At 35.2% G+C, this 22327-nt stretch overlaps 1 protein-coding gene and 1 long non-coding RNA gene across 2 annotated transcripts in view; both read left to right on the top strand.

Moving 5' to 3' along the window:
• The window catches only part of COG5 (component of oligomeric golgi complex 5), a 305015-nt gene that overhangs the window by 53177 nt on the left and 229511 nt on the right, over positions 1-22327 (top strand). The window lies entirely within an intron of this gene.
• On the top strand, positions 3298-10709 carry LOC128314816 (uncharacterized). The gene is made up of 2 exons (XR_008296904.1): positions 3298-6294; positions 7042-10709. It is a non-coding gene; the product is annotated as an uncharacterized LOC128314816 (long non-coding RNA).

Here is a 22327-nt window from a genome sequence, read left to right as displayed (position 1 = left end):
TTAGATTGGGTGGTTTTTTTGTTTGTGTGTTCTTGAGTTCTAAATATATTTTGGAAACTAGTCTTTTATTAGATAGTTGGTTAACAAATATTTTGTCCCATTCTATGGGATGTCTTTCCACTCTGTTGATAGTATCATTTGATGCAGAGGGTTTTGTTTTGATGAAGTCCAACTTATCTTTTTTTCTTTTGTTCCCTGTGCTTTTGATGTAATACTTAAGAAACTGTTGCTGTGGTATGATATCACTTACACGTGGAATCTAAAAAACAAAACAAACCAACAAACAAAAACAAGAAGAGAAACTGAACAAACAAGTAGTTACCAGAGGGAGAAGGATGAAGGGATAGGCAAAATAAGTGAAGAGGATTAAGAGGTACAAAATTCCAGTTAAAAAATAAATAATTCACAGGGATGAAGAGTACAGCATAGGGAATATAGTCAACAATATTATAATAACTATAGTTGTGATAAGCATTCTGTAACATATATGATTGTCAAATTACTACATGAAACTAATGTAATGTTATATGTCAATTATACTTGAATTAAAAAGAAGAATCATTGCCAAATCTAGGACATGATTTCACCCTAAAAATTCTGAGTTTAATGTTTAGATTCTTCAGTTTAGATCTTTGATCCATTTTGAGTTAATTTTTATATGTGGTGCAAGGTAGGATCTAGTTTCATGCTTTTGTATGTGATGTTCAGTTTTCCTGCACCCCTTGTCCAAAACACTCTCCTTTCTCCTTTGGATGGACGTGGCAATCCTTGTTGAAATTTAATCAGCCACTTATGTGAAGGTTTATTTCTGGGCCATCTTTTCTATTCCACTGGTGTATATGTCTGTCATTTTGCTAATACCATATTATTTTGATTACTTTAGCCTTGTAGAAAGTTTTGAATGAGAAGATTGAATTCGCTTTGTTATTTTTGAAAATTGTTTTGGTTATTCACGATCCCTTGAAATTCTGTGTGAATTTTAGGACTGTTTTTTCTATTTCTGTAAAAAGGTACTATTGGGATTTTGATGGGGATGACATTAGATCTTTAGATTACTTTGGGTAGTGTTGTCATGTTAAAACACTAAGTTTTCTGATTTATGAAGACAAAACTCTTTCCATTTATTTAGGCTTTTAATTTCTGTTGGAAATCTTTTGTAGTTTTCTGTGTATGAAGCTTTTAACCTCCTTAATTAAATTTGTTCCTAAGTATTTTATTCATTTTGATACAATATAAATGGAATTATTTTCTAATTTTCTTTTTGAATTGTTCATTGCTAGTATATAGAAATACAGCTGCTTTTTGTGTGCTGATTTTGTGTCATGCAACCTTACTGAGTTCATTTTTTAGCTCTCTGCATGTGTCTTCTTCAGGATTTTCTGTATAAAAGAACAGAAATGATATTACATCTTCCTTTCCAGTTTGAATTCCTTTTATTTCTTTTTCTTGTCTAATTGCACAGGCCAGAACTTCCTGTACAATGTTGACTAGAAGTGGAGGAAAGCAGGCATTTTTTTTTTTTTCTGGATCTTAGGGAAAAATGGTCAGTCTTTCATCATTGAGTATGATGTTGGCTGTGGGTTTTTCTTATGTGGCCTTTAATATGCTAAGGATTTTTTTTTAATTTCTTCTTAATTGTTTTTATCACAAAAAGATGTTGAATTTCGTCAAATACTTTTTTATGCAAACTGAGATGATAATGTGATTTCTTTCCTCCATTATGTTAATATAGTGTATCATATTAATTTATTTTTGATTTTTTAATTTTTAAACTTTTACTTATAAATTTATTATTTTAAATGTTTATTTTTAAATTTAAATTTAATTTAAATTTTAGTTAACGTGATGTGCAATATTGGTTTCAGGAATAGAATTCATTGATTCATCACTTACGTACAACACTCAGCACTCATCACAACCGGTACCCTCATTAGTACCCATGAACCATCCACCTCATCTTCCACCCACCTTCCTCTGTTAACCCATAGTTTGTTCTCTGTCATTAAGTGTCTCTTGTGGTTTGTTTCACTGTCTTTCTTTTACCACCCACCCCCTCGCCGCCTTCCCTTATGATTATCTGTTTTGTTTCTTGAATTCCACATATGAATGAAATCACATGATATTTGTCTTTCTCTGATTGACTTATTTCGCCTAGCGTAATACATTCTAGCTCCATCCACATTCTTGCAAGTGGCAAGATTTCATTCTTTTTGATGGCTAATATTCCATTGTACATGTATATACCATATCTTATTTATACATTCATCATTTGAGGGACATTTGGACTCTCTCAATAGTTTGGCTATTGTTGATAATGCTGCTATAAACATTAGGGTGCATGTACGCCTTTGAATCTGTATTTTTGTATCCTTCAGGTAAATAATAGTGCAATTTCTGGATCTTAAGGTAGTTCTGTTTTTACTTTCTTGAGGAATCTCTATACTATTCTCCAGAGTGGCTGCACCAGATGGCATTCCCACGAGTAGTACAAGAGGGTTCCCTTTTCTTAGCATCCTTGCCAACACCTATCGTTTCATGTGTAGTTAATTTTAGTCATTCTAATAGGTGTGAGGTGGTATCTTATCATGCTTTTGATTTGTATTTTCCTGAGGATGAGTGATACTGAGCATCTTTTCATGTGTCCGTTAGCCATCTGCATGTCTTCTTCGGAAAAGTGTCTATTCATGCCTTCTTCCCATATGTGTATCTTTTAAGTGTTTATTTTTGAGAGAGAGAGCATGCGTGCATGCCAGTGGGGAAGGGGCAAAGAGACAGGGAGACCAGAGAATCCAAAGCAGGCTTCAGGCTCAGAGCTGTGAGTGCAGAGCCCAACATGGGGCTCAAATCCACGAACTGAACCGTGAGATTATAATCTGAGCCAAAGTCAGACACTTAACCAGCTGAGCCACCCAGGTGCCCCTCTTCTTCCCATTTCTTAACTGGATTATTTGTTTTTTGAGTGTTGAGTTTGATTTAAAAATTTTAGTTTCGTTGATTGTTTCCCTTGCTGTGCAGAAGCTTTTTATCTTGATGAAGTCCCAAGAGTTCATGTTGCTTTTGTTTCCCGTGCCTTTGGCAACAAGTCTGGTAAGAAGTTGCCTTGGCCAAGATCAAAGAGGTTCCTGCCTGTGTTCTCCTCTAGGATTTTGATGGTTTCCTGTTTAACATTCAGGTCTTTCATCCATTTTGAATTTATTTTGTGTATGGTGTGGAAAGTGGTCCAGTTTTATTCTCCTGCATGTCGCCATCCAGTTATCCCAGCACTATTTGTTGAAGAGACTTGTCTTTTTTTCCATTGGATATTCTTTCCTGCTTTTTTGAAGATGAGTTAACCATATAGCTGTGGGTACATTTCTGGGTTTTCTCTTCTGTTCCATTGTTCTGTGTGTCTGTTTTTGTGCCATTACCAGACTGTCTTGATGACTAGAGCTTTGTAATATAAGCTTGAATTCTGGAATTGTGGTGCTTTCAGTTTTTTATTTTTCAGGATTGCTTTCGCTATTCATGGTCTTTTGTGGTTCTCCACAAATTTTAGGAATGTTTGTTGTAGCTCTGTGAAAAATGCTGGTGGTGTTTTGGTAGGGATTGCATTAAATGTGTAGATTGCTTTGGGTAATATAGACATTTTAAAATAATGTTTGTTCTTCCGATCCATGAGCACGGAATGTTTTTCCATTTCTTTGTATCCACTTGATTTTCTTTTATAAGTGTTCTATAGTTTTCAGAGTATAGATCATTACCTCTTTAGTTAGCTTCATTCCTAGGTATCTTACTGTTTTTGGTGTAGTTGCAAGTGGATTGATTCCTTGATCTCTTTTTCTGAGACTTCATTAGTGTATAGAAATGCAACAGATTTCTGCATGTTAATTAAAAAAATTTTTTTTAATGTTTATTTATTTTTGAGAGACAGAAAAAGTGTGAGCAGGGAGGGGAAGAGAGAGCAGGAGACACAGAATCCAAGGCAGGCTCCAGGCTCTGAGCTGTTAGCACAGAGCCTGATGTGGGGCTTGAACCCACGAATTGCAAGATCATGACCTGAGCCAAAGTCATATGCTTAACTGACTGAGCCACCCTGGCGCCTCTGCATGTTGATTTTATATCCTATGACTTTGCTGAGTTCATGTATTAATTCTAGCAATTTTTTGGTGGAGTCTATCGGGTTTTCTACATAGAGAATCATGTCGTCTGCAAATAGTGAAAGTTTGACTTCTTCCTTGCCAAATTGGTTGCCTTTTATTTGTTGTCCGATTGCTGAGGCTAAGACTTCCAGTACTACGTTAAATAGTAATGGTGAGAGTGGACATCCTTGTCTTGTTCCTGAACATAGGGGAAAGGCTCTCAGTTTTTCCCCATTGAGGATGGTATTAGCTGTGGGTCTTTCATATATGACCTTTATGATGTTGAGGTATGTTCTGTTTATCCCTACCTTGTTGAAGGTTTTTATCAAGACTGATTGCTGTATTTTGTCAAATATTGATTGATTTTTGTATGGTGAACTATCTTTGCATTACAAAGTTAAATCCCACTAGTCATAGTATATAATCCTTTTAATGTGCTGCTGAATCTGGTTTGCTAGTATATTGTTGAAGATTTTTTGCATCTATATTTATAAGGGATATCGGCCTATAGTTTTCTTGTACTGTCTTTGTCTGGCTTTGGCATCAGGGTAATGCTAACATATAGAATGAGTTAGGCAGTGTTCCTTCTTCCTCAGTGTTTTGGAAGAGTTTGAGAAATTTTGGTATTCTTTAATAGTTGCTAGAATTCACCACTGAAGCCATTTCATCCTGGGCTTTTCTTTATTGTAATTTACTACTTTATTTTGTGTTAATCAAATACTTGGCTGTATTCCATTTTATTTTGTCTGTGGATGTTTTACATTATTTTTGTAGGACTTCCACTAGGGATTACAACATGCCTCTTGAACTAAGCACAGTCTACCATGCGTTAAATTATTTCGGGTGAAATATTAGCTTCTTTGAAGTCACTGCTAAATCCCACATATGAGCTCACTCATTGAGTCCACTTTTATTGACTGCCTTCTTTTCTCCCATGAGTATGGGTCATACGCTCATTTCTTTGCATGTGAAGTAATTCTTGAAAAAGTGGATATTGTGGATAATACATTATAGTCATTCTAGATTTTGTTATGTTCTTTGAGGTTTGCTTTTTTGTTGTTGTTTTAGCTGGCAGATAACTTGTCTCAAGCTATAGATTCTTTCCCCTCATGCTCGGTTGTTTTTGTCTCTACTTAGTCTTTTAGTTTATGGCTCTTGTGTTTGTATGCTGGTGCTTGATGGATATCCCCTGTACCTCTGTAGTTAGCTGTTATGAAGAATTTTGGCAGAGTTGATATTAAGATTGTGGGCCTCACCTCTATGCATTTTTTTTTCTTTCAGAGTTTTTTCCCTAAATTTACAGCTGCTCTCTCAGCTGTAAGCTCTGTCCACTGACACTTCAATCTAATAAGGCCACAGCTTTCTGCTGCTTGAGCTGTGTGCTATTTGGGGGGTGCCAAAAAGGGCAGTAAACGTACATATCTTACCAGTCTTTTAGGGCAGACTCCGCTCTGATATTTGCATGTCTTACTCGGCATCCCTTTGGATCTTGCCTCTGCTCGTGTATTTCAGTGGTGCGCCAGGGATGTGGGTCTTGCTCCTTCTGTGGCTCTGTTGCTTTTAGAATGTCTCTCCTGAAACTTGTGGTGAAAATGTCTGCCCTGATTCCTGTCCTCTGCAACCTCCAGATTGTAAGCCTGTATTTTTCTGCCCCAGGAGCTGTGGATACAGGAATTAGGGGTGTTGGTGGGAGTAATGGTGCTGAGTGCCCTGAGGCAAAAAAGCCCAAAGTTGTAATTCTTAACCATTGCATTTCTGTATTTCAAAGGTAAACCTTCTCTAGTCTGTTCCTGTCTATGGTCACTTTTCATTGCCCTCAGATAGTGTGTTTTGAAATCTAGTTTACCTAGATTTAGAAATTATCTTCAGGAAACCATGCCTGACCAACTCATTCTGCCGTTAATGGAAGCTAGATTAATAAGTATTTGCCTGTGTCTCATATGCAAAGTCCATAAAATTGAACAAGCATTTTAAATTTGAATTACCTTGAGAAAACTGTGTAGGTTGAGAATTCTTTTAGTTGCTTTTAGTTTTTAGGTATAATTAGGGGTAATGATAAATGCAGGACCTAAATATTATGTATATGAAATCTCGGGTATTCCAAATAATGAATGGATGCAAGAATGTTTAAGAGAGTCTAAGTAACCCCCAAACCTAGAACAATAAATTTTGGCCAGTCATTTTATCATTACTTTGCCTTTTGGAGTATTATTAAAAGTTACTACTTTGTTTTGAAAAGATGACCTGTATTGTGGAAATCTTTACTTAAAGCCTGAAGTCAGGTTCATAGGCTCATTATTCTACCAATTTGTTTTCTAAGGTAAATGTTTACTTAGAAAAGCACATAGAAGGATGTCTGGGTGGCTCAGTCAGTTAAGCATCTGACTCTTGATTTTGGCACAGGTCATGAGATCGAGACCTGCATTGGGCTTTGCGCTTGGCGTGGATCCTGCTTAAGAGTCTCTCTCTTCCTCTGCCCCTCCCCCTGCTCATGCTCATTCGCACTCTCAAAAAAAAAAAAAAGCAGATAGAAATTATTCTTTGTCTTTGCCTAAACTAGTTTAAAGTAGCAATACCATTTCTTTAGTCTTTGAATATATTTGATACGGGGATTCCAAGATCCTGGATGTTGTGCCTTGCACTCATGGGTCTTAATACTATTTTGACAAATTTGTTCTTGTTTCTGTGATATAAAAAAGCATCATGCTTTCCAGAAAATCTCATCTAAGTCTATGTGTCTTCTAGAAGAAGGGGCTTACTTCTAGATAAGGATTTGTGGGACATTGAGGAAGTGAACAAAGAGGGGAGCCCAAAGGTTGAAATAAGTGCTATTTTACAGTGAGAAATTTAGTTTATTCAGCCTTGAGTAAGTTCTGTCCAGATATTTAGATATTTATCCATTTAAAAATAAGTAAGGATTTAGTGATAATAACTATTTAAATAGATGGATTCCCTGATAGTCGTCATGTTTAATGAAGGTTGCTCAGCATTTGGAATTCTAATGTGTTTGAGCCTAATAACTTATACAGTTTAGTCAAAGGATAGTGACACACTCTGTGGTTTGGTTTCTGACTTCAAGTCAGAGTAGCTTAATAAGTATGATGTGGTAGGCACAGATTTAATGGGCTTCCAAAGACGTTTACTTCCTAGTCCCTGGAACCTATGAATGTATTACTTTACATGGCAAAGGGACTTTGCAAATGTGATTAAGGTTATGGACCTTGAGATTGGAAGATTATTCTGGATTATCCAGGTGGGTCCATTCTAAATACATGAGTTCTTAAAAGTAGAACAGGAAGGCCTAAGAGTGGTCAGAGTAATGCAGTAATGGCAGAAGAGGCAGCAGAGATTTGAAGTATGCAAGTACTTAATCAGAGTCGATGGCTTTGAAAATAAAGGAAGGGGGCCATGTGCCAAGACATGGAAATGTCTTCTAGAAGCTGGGAACTGTCCTTAGTTGACAGCCAACAGGGAAGTGAGGACGACCTCAGTCCTACAACCAGAAGGAACTAAATTCTGCCAACAACTTGAATGAGCAAAGAAACACATTCTCCCCTAGAGCCTCAAGAAAGGGATGCAGGTATGCCAACACCTTGATTTTATTAGCCCACTGGGACCCACTTTGGATTTCTTTTTTGTTTGTTTTCTTCTAATATTTATTTATTTTGGGAGAGAGAGAAAGAGTAAGTGTGCAAGTGGGGGAAGAGGTAGAGAGAGAGGGAGAGAGAATCTCAAGCAGTCTTCATGTTAGTCAGCACAGAGCCTAGCGTGGGTCTTGATCCCATGAACCATGAGATCATGACCTGAGCTGAAGTCAGGTGTCAGATGCTTGGGGCGCCTGGGTGGCTCAGTTGGTTAAGCGTCTGACTTCATCTCAGGTCATGATTTTGTGGTTTGTGGGTTCGAGCCCCACATTGGGCTCTGCACTGTCATTGCAGAGCCCACTTTGGATCCTCTGTCTCCCTTTCTCTCTCTGCCCCTTCCACACACACTCTCTCTCTTGAAAATAAACATTAAAAAAAAAAAAGTCAGATGCTTAACCAACTGAGCCACCCAGGTGTCCTCCACTTTGGATTTCTAACCTCCAGAACTGTAAGATAATAAATTAGTAGTTTTCAAGCCTCTAAGTTTGTGGTAATTGTTATGCAGCAAATAAGAAATTAATACATATAGCATCTGTACCAAATCAATTATCTGAAAGGAAAGTTACTTGTTCTGTAGGAAAGAGAATGACTGATCTTTAAAAGTCTGCTCTAGGAAGACATTAGAGTCAAAACAAAGTAAAATATGCCCCCACTCACTCACCCACCCACCCGTAGTGTTTTAATGAATCATGTCTTTCCTCATGGAAGAAGAAAGTGCCAGAGTTATATGATTTTTTTTATTGGTAGGGAACAGACAACTTTCTTATATGCAGGTACACAATGTTAACTGGTGGTTTTAAAGTAGGCAGCTGCAGTGGGATCCTGCTTGTAAAATATGCCGCCGACTCTCCTGATATCATGGCTAGTGATACATTTTGTCCCCCTGTTGCTCTTAAAAAACAAGTAATGGCCTCAAGTCCTATTAAAGATTCTTACAGTCAGATAATTTGGGAATCAAAGAAAACTTTTTATTCTAACTAGATTTATATATTTAGCTCTATGCTGGTGCATATGTTTTAAACCCTACTTTGTGCTTATTTTTAAGACTGTTTTAGAGTTATGCAGATTGATAAAGTCCATTCTTGGTCTTTGGGACATACATAGGTTGTTTTTCCCAGATCTGATTACAGATGTGTGGTGGAGTCTGGTTATGAGTCATGGGTAACCAGTCATCTTAATTTCTAACATATGTAAGAATAATAGGATCTCAACGCATGAGCAGAGTGTTTTCTATAAAGTGTCCTATTATGGTTAGTGGTTCCTAATCATGTTTATTTTAAACTATGTTCTGAGGAGTCCTAGGTATTTGGATGTAGGGATTGTTGAGTTTCTTGACTGATCCCTTAATTTAACTTTATTGAGAGTAATCTGCTTTTATCTTATTTATAAATTTGGGTTTGGTAAAATAATTTGTTTGAAAAAGTTAAATTGCTAAAAGAAGTTTGAAAATTGAAGTCATGCTATTTCTTGGGAGATGTATTAGATCATTGAATGATCTACAGAATCCAAATCTTTGCTTGGCAGAGACTTGAGGAAGAGTTATATCTTGGGACGGAGTGGAGAGCATAAATGGTTAAAACACATACCTACAGTTTCAAGAGTAATAAAATGGTGTTTTATTGGGATGTGCTGTATGATAACCTGCATCTTCCAGCTTGATCCAGTTACTTTTTGGGGATGGACGGCTATCTACGATGATGATCTCTTCCTTGGAAGGTAGAGGAGAGAAGTAACCTCTCTGGGTTTTCTCCAGCTGTGATAATTGCTTGACAGAGGGTTAAGAATTGAGAGAATGTATTTTGCTTGTTTCTTTTGTTTTTAATGTCTGTTTATTTATTTTGAGAGAGAGAGAGAGAGAGAGAGAGAGAGAGAGAGAGAGAATATCCCAAATAGGCTCTGTGCTGTCAACGCAGGGCTCAATCTCACTGATCTGTGAGATCATGACCTGAGCCTAAATCAAGTCAGATGCTTAATTGACTGAGTCACCCAGGCGTCCTTTGTTGCTTTCTTTAACAGGTTTGCAGATACTTAAGAATAGTCACCTAATAGAGACTTTCCACCTACAACTAAATAATGCAGTTGATATTTTAGAGTGAGCTAATTATTCAGCAAAAATAAAAACTAAAAGGATTAGTTTAGAAGATTTCTACTGAGGGTAAATGACTTATGAATAAATCTTGTTAAATGGGTACACATAGGCTACGTAATGTAATGTAATAACCAGAATAACAAAATATTCATCAAGTTTTCCTTCATCAAAGTAACTTTACTAACACTTGAGAGATTTTAAAACCTCATAAAATTATACCATAAAAGATCTTAACTGTTCCTGCTATAAAATTAAAAGAACTTAGGCTTTGAAACCATCTAGACATTGGTTTAAATGCCATTTCTGTCTGTCATGATAACTGTGTGAATTTCAACAAGTGAACTTCACTGTTAGGTTTCAAAGGACTGTAGGGTAGATTTAATGAGTCAGAGTTTTTAGATTGCCTTTCACCTTGCTTAGCATATAATAGATCCCCCAAATATTGCTTTCTTCTTATTTTTCTTTCTTTAGAAATGGAAGTAAAGAGCAAATTTGCATGGTAGTTTAAAGGTCACATTGGGTATACATCTTCATTTGTGGTTGTCTTATGTTGTAACATATAAAAATACTTTTTTTTTCAAAAATCACATCATACAATGTACATTTATTGTGCATTTTTTTCTGATAACAAGATATTTAAATATTACTGTAAAGGTTTTCAATTTAGAGATGAGTACTGGAGGAGAATAAAAAACATTTAAGAATGGGTGCCTGGGTAGCTCAGTAGGTTGAGCATCTGACTCTTGATTTTGGTTCAGGTCATGATCCCAGGGTTGTGGGACTGAGCCCTGCCTTGGGCTCCATGCTGAGCACAGAGTCTGCTTAAGATTCTCTCTACCCACCTCCCTACCCACCCCCCCCACCTCTCTCCTTCCCTCTGCCCCTCTCCTCTGTGCTCGTTCTGTCTCTCTCTCTCTCAAATTAAAAAAATTGAATTGGGCATATTGCATTTTCTGCTGACATTTTTCAAGGCTGTGTGTTTGTATCACTTTGTGGGATATCTCTAATTCTACATTTAACAATACTGAGTGGTTACTACTACTATTTGGATTTTAGTTATTTTCTTTAAAATTTTTTTTAAATTTTACTTTATTTTAATTCTAGCTAGTTAACATACAGTATTATATTAGTTTCAGGTATATAATACAGTAGCTCAACACTTCCATACAATACCCAGTGCTCATCACATGTGCACTCCTTAATCCCCATCTCCTATTTTACCCATCACCCCCATCTCTCCTCTGGGTTTTAGTTATTTTCTTTTAAATACTATGTTGTATTATAAGTCTCCGTGAAGAGTATCTGGTATCTGATGGAAGATATTCTGTGATCAGGGGATGAAAATGAACAGAATTGTGTTTTAGGAAGTGGAAAATGGAAATTGTGAGAGCTTGAGGTAGAGAGACCAGGTCAAAGGCTGACATGGTGGTCTGAGTATTGAGGGCTTACACTATGATGAAAAGTGTAAGTATGTGTATATTTAGATGCCATCACACACTGTCAAATCTAGAAAGATTTTCACTGAGCTTTGGGTTTAAATTAAAATTTTTTTTGCCTGATAAAACATGATTATAGCCTTTTTTTCCAGCTTTATCTCTCCCTGCTTGCATATTCATAGTCTGTGCGCCAGCCAAATTGAATTGTTCCCTGGTCTGGAGACTCTGTTTTCTTGTTTCTCTGTAATTGCTCATGCTTGCATCTCTGCCTGATATACTGTTGTTGCCCAGAGGCTGTCAAAGTTCATTTCAATTACTGTTTCCTTTCTGTAGTTTTTCCAGGTACAGTAGTCTCCCCCTCCCTTTTCTGTAGGGGGATACATTCCAAGACCCCCAGTGGATGCCCGACACCACAGATAGTACTGAACCCTATATGCACCGTGTCTTTTCCTCTACATACATACCTATGGTAAAGTTTAATTTATAAATTAGGCACAGTAAGAGGTTAACAACAATAATTTGAAAAGGGAACAGTTGTAACAACATATGGTAATAAAAATCATGTGAATATGGTCTCTCTCAAAATACTTTGTTGTCCTGTACCCAGTCTTCTTCCTGTGATGATGAGAGATGATAAAAATGCCTACGTGGTGAGGTGAATGACATGGGCATTGTGATGTGGTGTTAGGCTACTACTGGCCTTCTGGCAGTAGGGGAAAATGAGGATCATCTGCTTCTGGACTACAGTTGACTGTAGCGACTGAAAACACGGAAAGCAAAACTACAGATAAGGGGGTATTACTCTACATGTGCTCCCTTTCCTTTGCGCCCCATTGCTCTTTGTACTCTTAATTGTACTTAAATTTTGCTTGTGATATTGATGTTGACAAACTTGTCTTATCGCCACCACTTTTGTAAGTTTATACAATCCAAACCTTTTATGAAATGTTCAAATTTGGGCAGATGAGGGTTAAGTGCTATTATAATGGGCCATTTAAAAGTGCTTTAATGATTTTTTTAATGCTTCCAAGATAACAGACTTGCTTATGATAGTAACTAGGATTTTATAGTTCTTGCTGCTTGGCGATTTCGTTCAGGCACTTTGTGAATCTGCTTGCTAGATCCTGTGACATATGTTACCAAGTTTTTAGAAACATTTATGTAAGTGGAGAAGTTAGTTGGATTTCTTATGAATGGTATTGATAGAAGAATATTGTATTTAAAAGTAGAAGCTACTCATACCTTATTTTTTGTATTTAATAATAGTGACAAAATATTTATATGATGTCTTTTATCATGTAGCTGAAAACTCAGCTCTTGTGGCTTTTATTGTATCTGTTCTTACTCTACCTTTGAATCATGGGTAGGAAGAAGATGTTTTAATGAGGACGAGATATTTCAGGCAAAGTAGGTTTATCTTCAGTTGATGAAAATTCAGTTCTTTAACTTATCTTTTCAGAATTTGTCAACAGCCACCTCTGTGCAAGAGTGGAGTGTTGTCATGTTGGTCTTTCCCTCAGCCCAGATGGTTATTCATGTTTATGTCTTTGCACTTAACCTTTTTTCTGCCAGTTATTTTTTTTTCTAGAAATTTGATGAAAGAATATTTCAAGACAGTTTTCTGAAGGCTAATTAGTCTATTCATTTCTCTTGATTAGAGAATCTCTGAAAGTTGGGGATTAGGGGGAGGAGAGGAGACCTTTTTTGGTTTTTAAGAACATCTGTCTTATTTTCATTTGGAAGTGCCACCTCTTTCTTCTAGCCAGTCTGCTTGACCCCTTAGATATGTGCGAAGTGCTTGATATTCACTGCTTGAATTTTCTAGAATCCATCCTTAGATTAAGCCAGAATTATATTACTGCATTATATTATTGTTTCCTATATAGTTCTTTTTACAGAATTTCCTTGTAGTTTGATGCCTTTATTGTACTATGAGGAAAATTATAATCAGCCTTATTAGACTTCTGCGTTTTCCATAAGATCATTGTGGCCATTATTGTGCATTGAAGGACGTCAATGACTGTATGAGACTTTGGTTGTCTTTTTTTTTTTAATGAGGTTTTTTTTTTTTTTTTTTAAGTTTTATTTATTTTTGAGAGAGAGAGGGAGACACTGAGTGAGCACGGGAGGGGCAGAGAAAAACCCCAAAGTAAGCTCTGCACTGTTAGGACATAGTCCGATGCGGAGCTCGAACTCACAAACAGTGAAATTGTGACTTGAGCCGAAACCAAGAGTTGGAGGTTTAACCGGCTGAGACCCCCAGGCGCCCCACTTCAGTTGTCTTTAAAGTTGTAAAGGGGTGCCTGGCTGGCTCAGTTGGAGGAGCGTGTGACTCTTGATCTCAACGTGGTGGATTCGAGCCCCACGTTGGGTGTAGAGGTTACTAAAAAATAGATAACCTTAAAAAAAAAGTTGTAAAAATATTGTTTAAACATTATGTACTTTCTGAGAAGATCCACGAAAGGCAATGCAATTTGGTCTCAATATTAGGAATACTTATCACTTCCACTGAACAGCAAGAGGATTTTTATTTAATTGATGCTAAGAGTCATGTAATCAATTCCTTTTCTCTCTTTATACGATCTTAGAGAAAATATAGGGACAGTTTTTGACTCATCTCTTGCAAGAATGCAGGACTAAATGATAAGCATTTTGCATTGTATGTTTCATACCAGAGCTAATTTAATTTTTTTCCATTCTTTTAATCTATATTGCTCTGATTTTATTATTTTTTCATTTAATTGTGTCTAAAATTGTATGTTTTTAAAAGTTGTCTTACAGTCTTCCTCAAATAAGGCAGGATGTAAGGTAGCATTTACCAATTTTGCTTTCCTACCTTCTTAGTAGATTTTTAGTTTTGGGTTATATACTTTTTTGAGGATCTTAATGAATTTGTAGCTCTTTGCTCCAATGAAAAAACACACATTCTTGTACCCATGAATATACCTGTGAATTTCATATATTCATTAATTTTCTAAACTGCAGTCATTGTTTATCTGGAATATATTATTTGGCAAATGTTTTTCTGTAAGGTGGCTATATCTGATCACCTGTACTGTTGTCTTTATATATTTAAATTGTATTCATAGCAGTCCATTTTCATTAACAATAACATGTTATGATTAGTTCTGTGAGTCAGTGAAAATGCTGAAAGTAAGAGTGATAACAGAAGATAATATCAATGTTGTTGGAAAGAATTCTTAGTGAAAAGGTTAATAAGAAATGTTCCTAGGGTTGAGTTTCTTGCAATACCATTTGAAGTATTTATTATCAATGTCACTTAACTGTTATAAAACAGAATAGGAAATTAAAGTTGTCATAAATTATCAAACAGTAGCTGAATGTTCCCTAAATTGTGTTGATGGCACAAAGGAAATTATAATAACAAAGGAAAATGTTTGACTGAAACCATCTAACTTGAGTGACATCTGTTCAAAAGATGCACCAAATACAGTTTTTAGTATTTTCACTGCAATTATTTTAAAAGTAATTTAAATTTTAATTAATTAATTAACTTATTGCCATTTTTTAAAAAGTAGGCTTCATGCCCAATATGGGGCTTGAACTCATGACCCTTAGGTCAGGGGTTTCATGCTTTATCAACTGAGCCAGCCACGTGCCCCTTAAAAGTAATTCTTAATCCCGTATGTATAGTGTTACATTTTAATAGAAGTTTTATTTTGAAATGAGAAAAATATGCAAGTATAGTATTTGCCTTTAGGTCACAATAAGGTAACGTTATAACAGACAGTAGCTGTGTAGTTTTATACTTAACTGGGTATTTTGTATGAATGAAGTAAAAGTAAGTAGCACTTTATAGTGTCCTGTTTCATATTTGGTACCATTTTATCTTCTGAGTGGATGATTTTTAAAGGAAATGTTTTCCCTAGATAAGTTCTTTTAAGGAAGTAAAACATAAGGAAGATAGCCTTGGCTCCAACCCTGTCTTACCTCCTGCAAGCAGTGTGAAGGAGAGCAGGGCACCTAACTTCTCTGAGCATGTTTTCTTATCCCTAGCAAAAGTGTCAGCAGGACTTCCCTCATTGTATTGGTGTGAGGATTTATAAGAGGAGAATCTAAAGAATTAACACAGCAGCTCATTTATTTAACACATTAAGCATTCAGTAAGTTTGGTTATGATTATGATTATTACTGAAAGGTTTCTCAGAGAAAACTGAACACTGAGGACTGGGATAGTGTGTGGACTTCTGGAGGGAGAATAAAAATTCAGTCCTGTTTCGGTTTTCAGTGCTATAGGTCAGCAAGCCTTGTAACAATATACCTAGTATATGCCAAAATTGTGCTAGACACTTTTCTAAGCCATTGATATTCATATTTCCATAATTAATTTGCTCCTAACATGAAAATAGTATAGGGGTGATTAACAACTAAATACAGTAAACAGGAAATGCCTGGGGAAGGGGGGACCAGTTAAGTCATCAGGTCATCAATTCTTGAAGGGCCAGCTAACTGAATGAATGTAGGATTGTGGACAGCCGTGCTCATTCACTTAAGCAACAGCATTTACTGAGTGCCAGCAGTGCACTTTCTTGACCATGCTGCACAAATAAACCCTCATCTCTCACTCCCTTACCATGCTTGACTTTCCCTTAGCACTTACCATCATCTGTAAGTTCACTGAAAGCCCAGCTCCATCGGTTCTTATCCCTACAGCTAGTACATAGTATATGCTCAATAAATACTTCTGGAATGAGTGAGTGAATGAATGAATGAACGAATCAATCAATCAATAAAATTTTATTTCTTAGGAAGTGAATGTCCTGCTAGATTATAATATATAGAATTCAAATATAATTTTATTATTAAATGAAGTAAGCTTAAAATTTTTTACTTCAGGAAGGCATTATGGTCTGAGTTCTGAGCTGCTTCTATATTTTCATTGATCAGTTACTTGACTATCTGTCACTTTGATACATAGTCCATCTTCAAGTGTTTAAAGTAGTCATTCTTAAGTTTTAGCACACAAATCACCTGAGAGTACCTATTAAAATTTACAGTGAGAACTGCAACCACAGATATTCTGATTCATAAAGTCTAAGGTGGAGCCCAGAAATTGGAATTTCAAACAAACACCGTAAAAGATTCTGATATAGGTGGGATACATTTTGAAAAATACTCTCCTAAACAAGATACATGGGGTCAGAAATTTAAAAATTGTTAATTTCAGTTTCACTAATATTTACTGATCAGTGAGTATGTATCAGGCACTTATTCGGGAAGTATTATTAAAGGTTACAGTAGTTTATAGACCATTATTATATCATGTATCCACATGTATCATGTGGATTAAAGACAGATTTTTTTAAAATAATTTTTTTAATGTTTATTTTTGAGGGAAAGAGTGCACACGTATGAGTGGGGAAGGGAGAGAGAGAGAAGGAGAGAGAGGATCCCAAGTAGGCTCTGTGCTGACAGCAGAGAGCCCGATGTGGGGCTCGAACTCACGAACCATGAGATCATGACCTGAGGCAAAGTTGGACATTTAACTGACTGAGCCACCCAGGCGTCCCAAGACAGTTTTATACAGTTAGGTAGCTACAGTTTGCTAGCATTTTGTTGCTTGTAAGAAGTGATAGTTGGAAAAAATGTAATAGCAAAAGAAAGACTCCAGAATTGGGAAAACGGTTAAAGTGTACACTATGTAAATTTGATTTGTTACATTTTAACCTGTTTTAAGATATTATCAATATTGGGGTGAAACATATATCATTGGTTCTTCTTTACCCAATCAATATACAATATGTGCAATATACAGCATATGACAATGGGATTGTGTGTAATACTATATTAATGGCTCCCGTATATATAAATCTTAGTATTTCTTACTCTTACAGTCTGTGTCTAATGTGGACAAGACTCTCATTTGTTAGCATTAACATTTTAAAAATTTTATGTTAAATTAAAAAATGTTCGTTTTGCATCTATTACTAGTATTGTATGTCCATAGTTGTCTGAGTGGAAAGCAATTATCTGTAATCTTAACAATAAGCTTAACAAGGTTCCCTTGTCCCTTTTACTTTCCACCGTGAAAAATTGCTGGATGTGCTTTGGTAGTCTACCTTGCTTAATGCCTCTCAGAAATATATGACATACTGCTTTCATGTAAGCAGGGTGAGGAAAATGACCTCAATTCCAGCTACACTCTGCTCTCCTCCTTTATCTTACCTGATGCTTCAGGGTTTGATAGTGGTAGGAGTTGATATTGGTGGCAGTGACAGGAATGACAGCACTTTTTACCACCTGCTGGTGGAAGTACAAAGCTGTCATGCTTGAAAGCCATGGATACAGCTTATAGAGGTCTGTTTAAAAAAAAAGTGTGAATAGAAGGGTAGGGATACTTAGGATTATTGCCACACATTATTTTATCATGAGCAGGGGGAGAAATAATTGTGTTTTAAGTTTGCTCAGCTCTTTTTCTCCTGCAAAAAGTGAATATTCTTTAATAAGAGGTGATAGCTTTTAAATTAAGATGAACCCAGTTTTCCATTTATTTCTCCATCTTAGTACCACTCTTTTCCAAACACTTGTGAGTTGTAATGTCCTGATACTCTCCTTTTTCTCATGCAATATGTTGTTATGTTACTAATCTGTCTAGTCTGTTAACTAGGGTTTCTTTTTTAAAAAAAATTCCTTTCATTGTTCTGAATGCTTTTTACAAAAGGTCAGTCTTCAAATTAGTTTTCTTCTGTGAACTCTAACCCACAATTGTGTATTCACATTTCACTTCTCGAAAAGCTGAGCATCTCCGAGTATTTTAGATCTTTTTCCTGCCTTGTCTAGGTTTAATTATCTCCCCCCCCCCCACCTTTTATAATATGGTCTGAGCTCCATTTTCCCCTAACATTTATTATTAGTCATCTCACGCTCAGCTTTCTTGAGTTCACTGCTGTCCCATAGGAGGCTTATGGGAGTACGTACAAGGACGCTTTCCTGAGATGTAAAGAAAATAAGTTCCAGAAGTTTTCTTTAGTTTTTTTTTTTTATTTCTCCTCTTACTTAGTGAAAAGGGAGAAAAAATACATTATTTTATGTTTTTTTTTCTTGCTGCTTCTCTCCATTTAGAAAACGTGTCTCAAAATTTGACAGGTTACCTTTCCTTCCTTTTTCAAGATAATCTTGAAAAATGTAGCTTGAAATTATTATAGAAAAGGGTTTATGTATCTGATATTTATCATTGTCACATTTTAGAAATACTGCTAAATGTTTTTTTAATTAAAAAAATTATTTTTGTGCAGCCATTAACAAAGAATGAAGGAGATGTATATAATGACTTCGATAGATATTCATAATTAGGAATAAAAGAGCAAAGGATGATTTTTGTATTTTCTACTTTATGTACCTTGGCATTGTCCCATTGTTTATAACTTTTTATAATTAAAAAGTTACTGAAGAAGAAAATATGCATTCATTGGAAAAATGAATAAACCAATATGCAAAATATAAAGTGGATATTTTAAAACATTAGTTAGAAATTTTTATTTTGAATAGTTATAAGCAGAACTTTTTAAAAAAGCCTTTATTTATTTATTTATTTATTTATTTATTTATTTATTTGAGAGAGCACATGTGCACATGTGGGCGGGGGAGGGGCAGAGGGGGAGAGAGACTCTCAAGCAGTCTCCACGCCTAGCACAGAGCCCAGTGCAGGGCTTGATCCCACAAACGTGAGATCATGACGTGAGCCAAAATCAAGAGTCGGGTGCTTAACCTATTGAGCCACCCAGGAGCCCCATAACTAGAACATTCTTGAATGTTACTTATTTTACTTAATTGAATTTTTTTGTCCTGCCAGAAATGTTTTTGTTTTTTTCCTCATTATCCATGTACTTTATGCATAACATAATTTAAAAGTTCTTAGATCATTGAGGAGAGTCTAGTTTCTTATGGTCCTTTTTTGGCCCTCATTTTTAATTCTTTAGTTTCTTACGCCAGTTGTTTTATTAACCAGTGACATACCATACCCTATTGATTCTGTGAAATGTGAAATTGCCTGTCACATCTGCGTGCTCCTTTCTTTCCACAGCCACTGCCAGCACTTTTTGCCAGGCCTTTTGTTACCTGCCCCTGCGATGGCCGTGGCCGTGGCTTCCCATCTTCTGTGTCTTTTCCAGTCAACAGTTTGTTGTTTTCTTCGCTTCCTATTTTGTGTCTTACCAGTCAACCATATCTACATATTGCTGATTGATTGATTGATTGATTGTAGCCCATTTATCATTGTATTATTCCCCTGCTCAGATATCTCTGCTGGCATTTAAAGCTCTCTTTCTGGCTTTTGGCTCCAGTTTAATTTATCAGATTAACTTCTCACTACGGTATGACTTTTCTTGTAAAGAGAACAATTTAGTCTTTCCAGATATGCTTCAATAGCTTTCCTCAACAGTGCTTTTATTTGTATTGTTCTTAAATCCCACACATTTCCTTTCTTGTTAAGTCTGTTAAGAACTTTACTTTTTTCTAAATAACATTTACTGCATTCTGCCTTTTTGTAGGTATTGCCAGACTTTTAACTACCTTGATTCTATATTAACTTCCAGGGTAATAGCTTTATTTTATATGAGTATGTGTATCTGTCCTAATGCCCTCTACATTGTAAGGATCCAAGTTTAATTGAATTACAAAATTACAAAGCTTACTTAAATGTATCATCAAAATGTAATGAAACTCAACATTTTATTGACTTTGGAAAATAGTTTTCAAATTACTGTGTTGAATAAAGCCTGAAAAACACCTTTTTTTCTTATCTTTTAGGTTTTCACTTTTCAGTCTAACTTAGGTAAATGAGGAGTTTGGTTTTTAATGCCCAGGGAACTTAGATTTTGCTATCATTTCACGGTGGGGGGTGGGGGTGGGGTGGGGAGGGCTTCAAAAATAGACCATGTACCTAAAATTTGACTTACCATGGTGAAAAGTACAGAAATACTATGAATGGCATTTTTTAAAAAACATAATAGTAAATTCTTAAATTTTCACAATAGGTTTGAACATCTTTTGGGACTAATGCTAGAATAATAACCTCCTGAAACTAACAAGCAAAAGAGTTCTATATCTTACTGAGCTCATAGTTGGTCAGTTTTTAAAAGAATAGTTTTTATTTAGGTAGTTTTGAAGAATTAACCCAGTTAACTATATATAAATTGATGCCAGTGTCTGTGATTTTTGGCATATGGGTTGAAAAATATTTTATGAAGGGTCCCATGTTGAGTCTACTGTTACCTCTATTGCTTTGGCATTTACAATTTTCATTCTAACATGAAAAATTGGCATTAATGCTTTTTTCCATAAAATTATTAGAAACACAGTGAAAAACATACACATTTTGATGAGGTCCATCATGAGAAAAATAAAAGTATTTTACCTTTTCATAGAACAAACACCTGATGAAAAAAATTGTCTAAGCTTCTCATTTTCTCATTTAAGCTAAGGTCAGTAGTTGTAAGCGTATTTGCGACTTGTTTTCAAAAGCTGAACCTTTAACATAAATATTATTTTGGTTTACATACTACATACTATTTAACATTAGAAAGCTTTTAGAAGTTGTTTGGTAAGTTGAATTTTCTTTGTTGTAAATCAGTGGATGTACTTTGTATACCTGGAAGTTCATTACAGGAGGACAAAAAATGCTTGTTAATTGTCTGCTCTAGTGTCAAGTGTAGAAATAATAACAGTTTAGAAGGCAACATTATAATATTTGCCATTTATTACTTATTTTGTTAGGTTTCTTATTACAGACAACAAGAGGGCATGAAAGCAGTTTAGACAAATATATTTAAAAATATCTTTTAACCGCGTTCTTTGGCATGCTTATAGACTTGAAGATTAAAAATATTTAAAACACAAAGGGTTTCTCTTAATATGAAAACTCTAAAAATAGTCTAATTTTTATTAAGATTATAAAATTGAAAACAATTATAATTTATGCTTGGAAGTTTAAGTATAAAATTAGTTTAAAAATTTTTAATGGCTATATTAGGAGATATTCTGTGTCAAATACATTTACTGAATGAAAAATTTTTTAATATCTTAACAATGAAGAATTTCTCTAGGGTCCCCAAAATGTCTTACTTTCTTATGGTACATTTTGTTAAATTGAACCATTTCTTTAATTTCATAAAAGTAGAAAACAAGGCAGAAGGATACTGTACCTTTGCCATGATTTGACATGTTAACATTATTATCAGAAAGAAATCTCTTATTAAATTTCCCATGTAACCTCATTGAATTCAAGCTATTGCATGGTGCTCACTTCCCAAGGGTTAAAGTATTCCATAAACTTCATTGGATCAATCTCAATCTCATTTAATTACATAAAAGTTATATATTATTGAATTGTTTGATGTAAAATTTTATTTAAAAATGAAGTGCTGCTTGATTTAATGGATACAGTGTTAAAAAAAATAGAATAAAAAACTGTCCAGTTAATTACTTATAAGGTAGCAACTACTATATTAGCCTATTTTTAAATAATTTATTGCTATTTTCCTGATACAGTCAGTGATGATTAGCACTCATTGACAGATTATTGGATTATAACAATTGGAAGATATTTATTTGATATGAGATTCCCAAACCTGTTCTAGTAATTTTATATTTTCCAGCGTGAATTGAAGAGGGCAGAATAAAGATTAAAGTTCAATTAAGTGGTGTAGAGTAAAAAATTGACTAGGTTTATTGTCGCTTTAATGATTTTAAGGGTGGAAATAGAACTATTGTATTTTGAAATATTTGGAAGCTACTATATATAGTATAGGAACTAGTATAGGAACGTTGTGTAAATCATATTACTCTAAAGTTGCCATGTATCTACAGTTAAAAATAGTTGGCTTTGTGAATCTTCTCTACAATGATACAAAGTTTTTTTCCCCCTTTTATTCAGATTTTAATAGTTCTGTTTACTGTTGTATGAATCCAGACCATTTGGCTTAGACTCCAGCAAAGTGAGGAAGGAAGAAAGAGGCTGGTGCTTTAGTTTTCTTCCTTCCCTTTATTGTCCCTTTATTTGTATATTATAGGCATCGTGCC

This window comes from Acinonyx jubatus, chromosome A2, assembly GCF_027475565.1.
Source record: "Acinonyx jubatus isolate Ajub_Pintada_27869175 chromosome A2, VMU_Ajub_asm_v1.0, whole genome shotgun sequence".
NCBI lineage: Eukaryota > Metazoa > Chordata > Mammalia > Carnivora > Felidae > Acinonyx > Acinonyx jubatus.
Note: the sequence above shows the minus strand (reverse complement) of the source record. Positions and strands in the feature narration are given on the sequence as shown.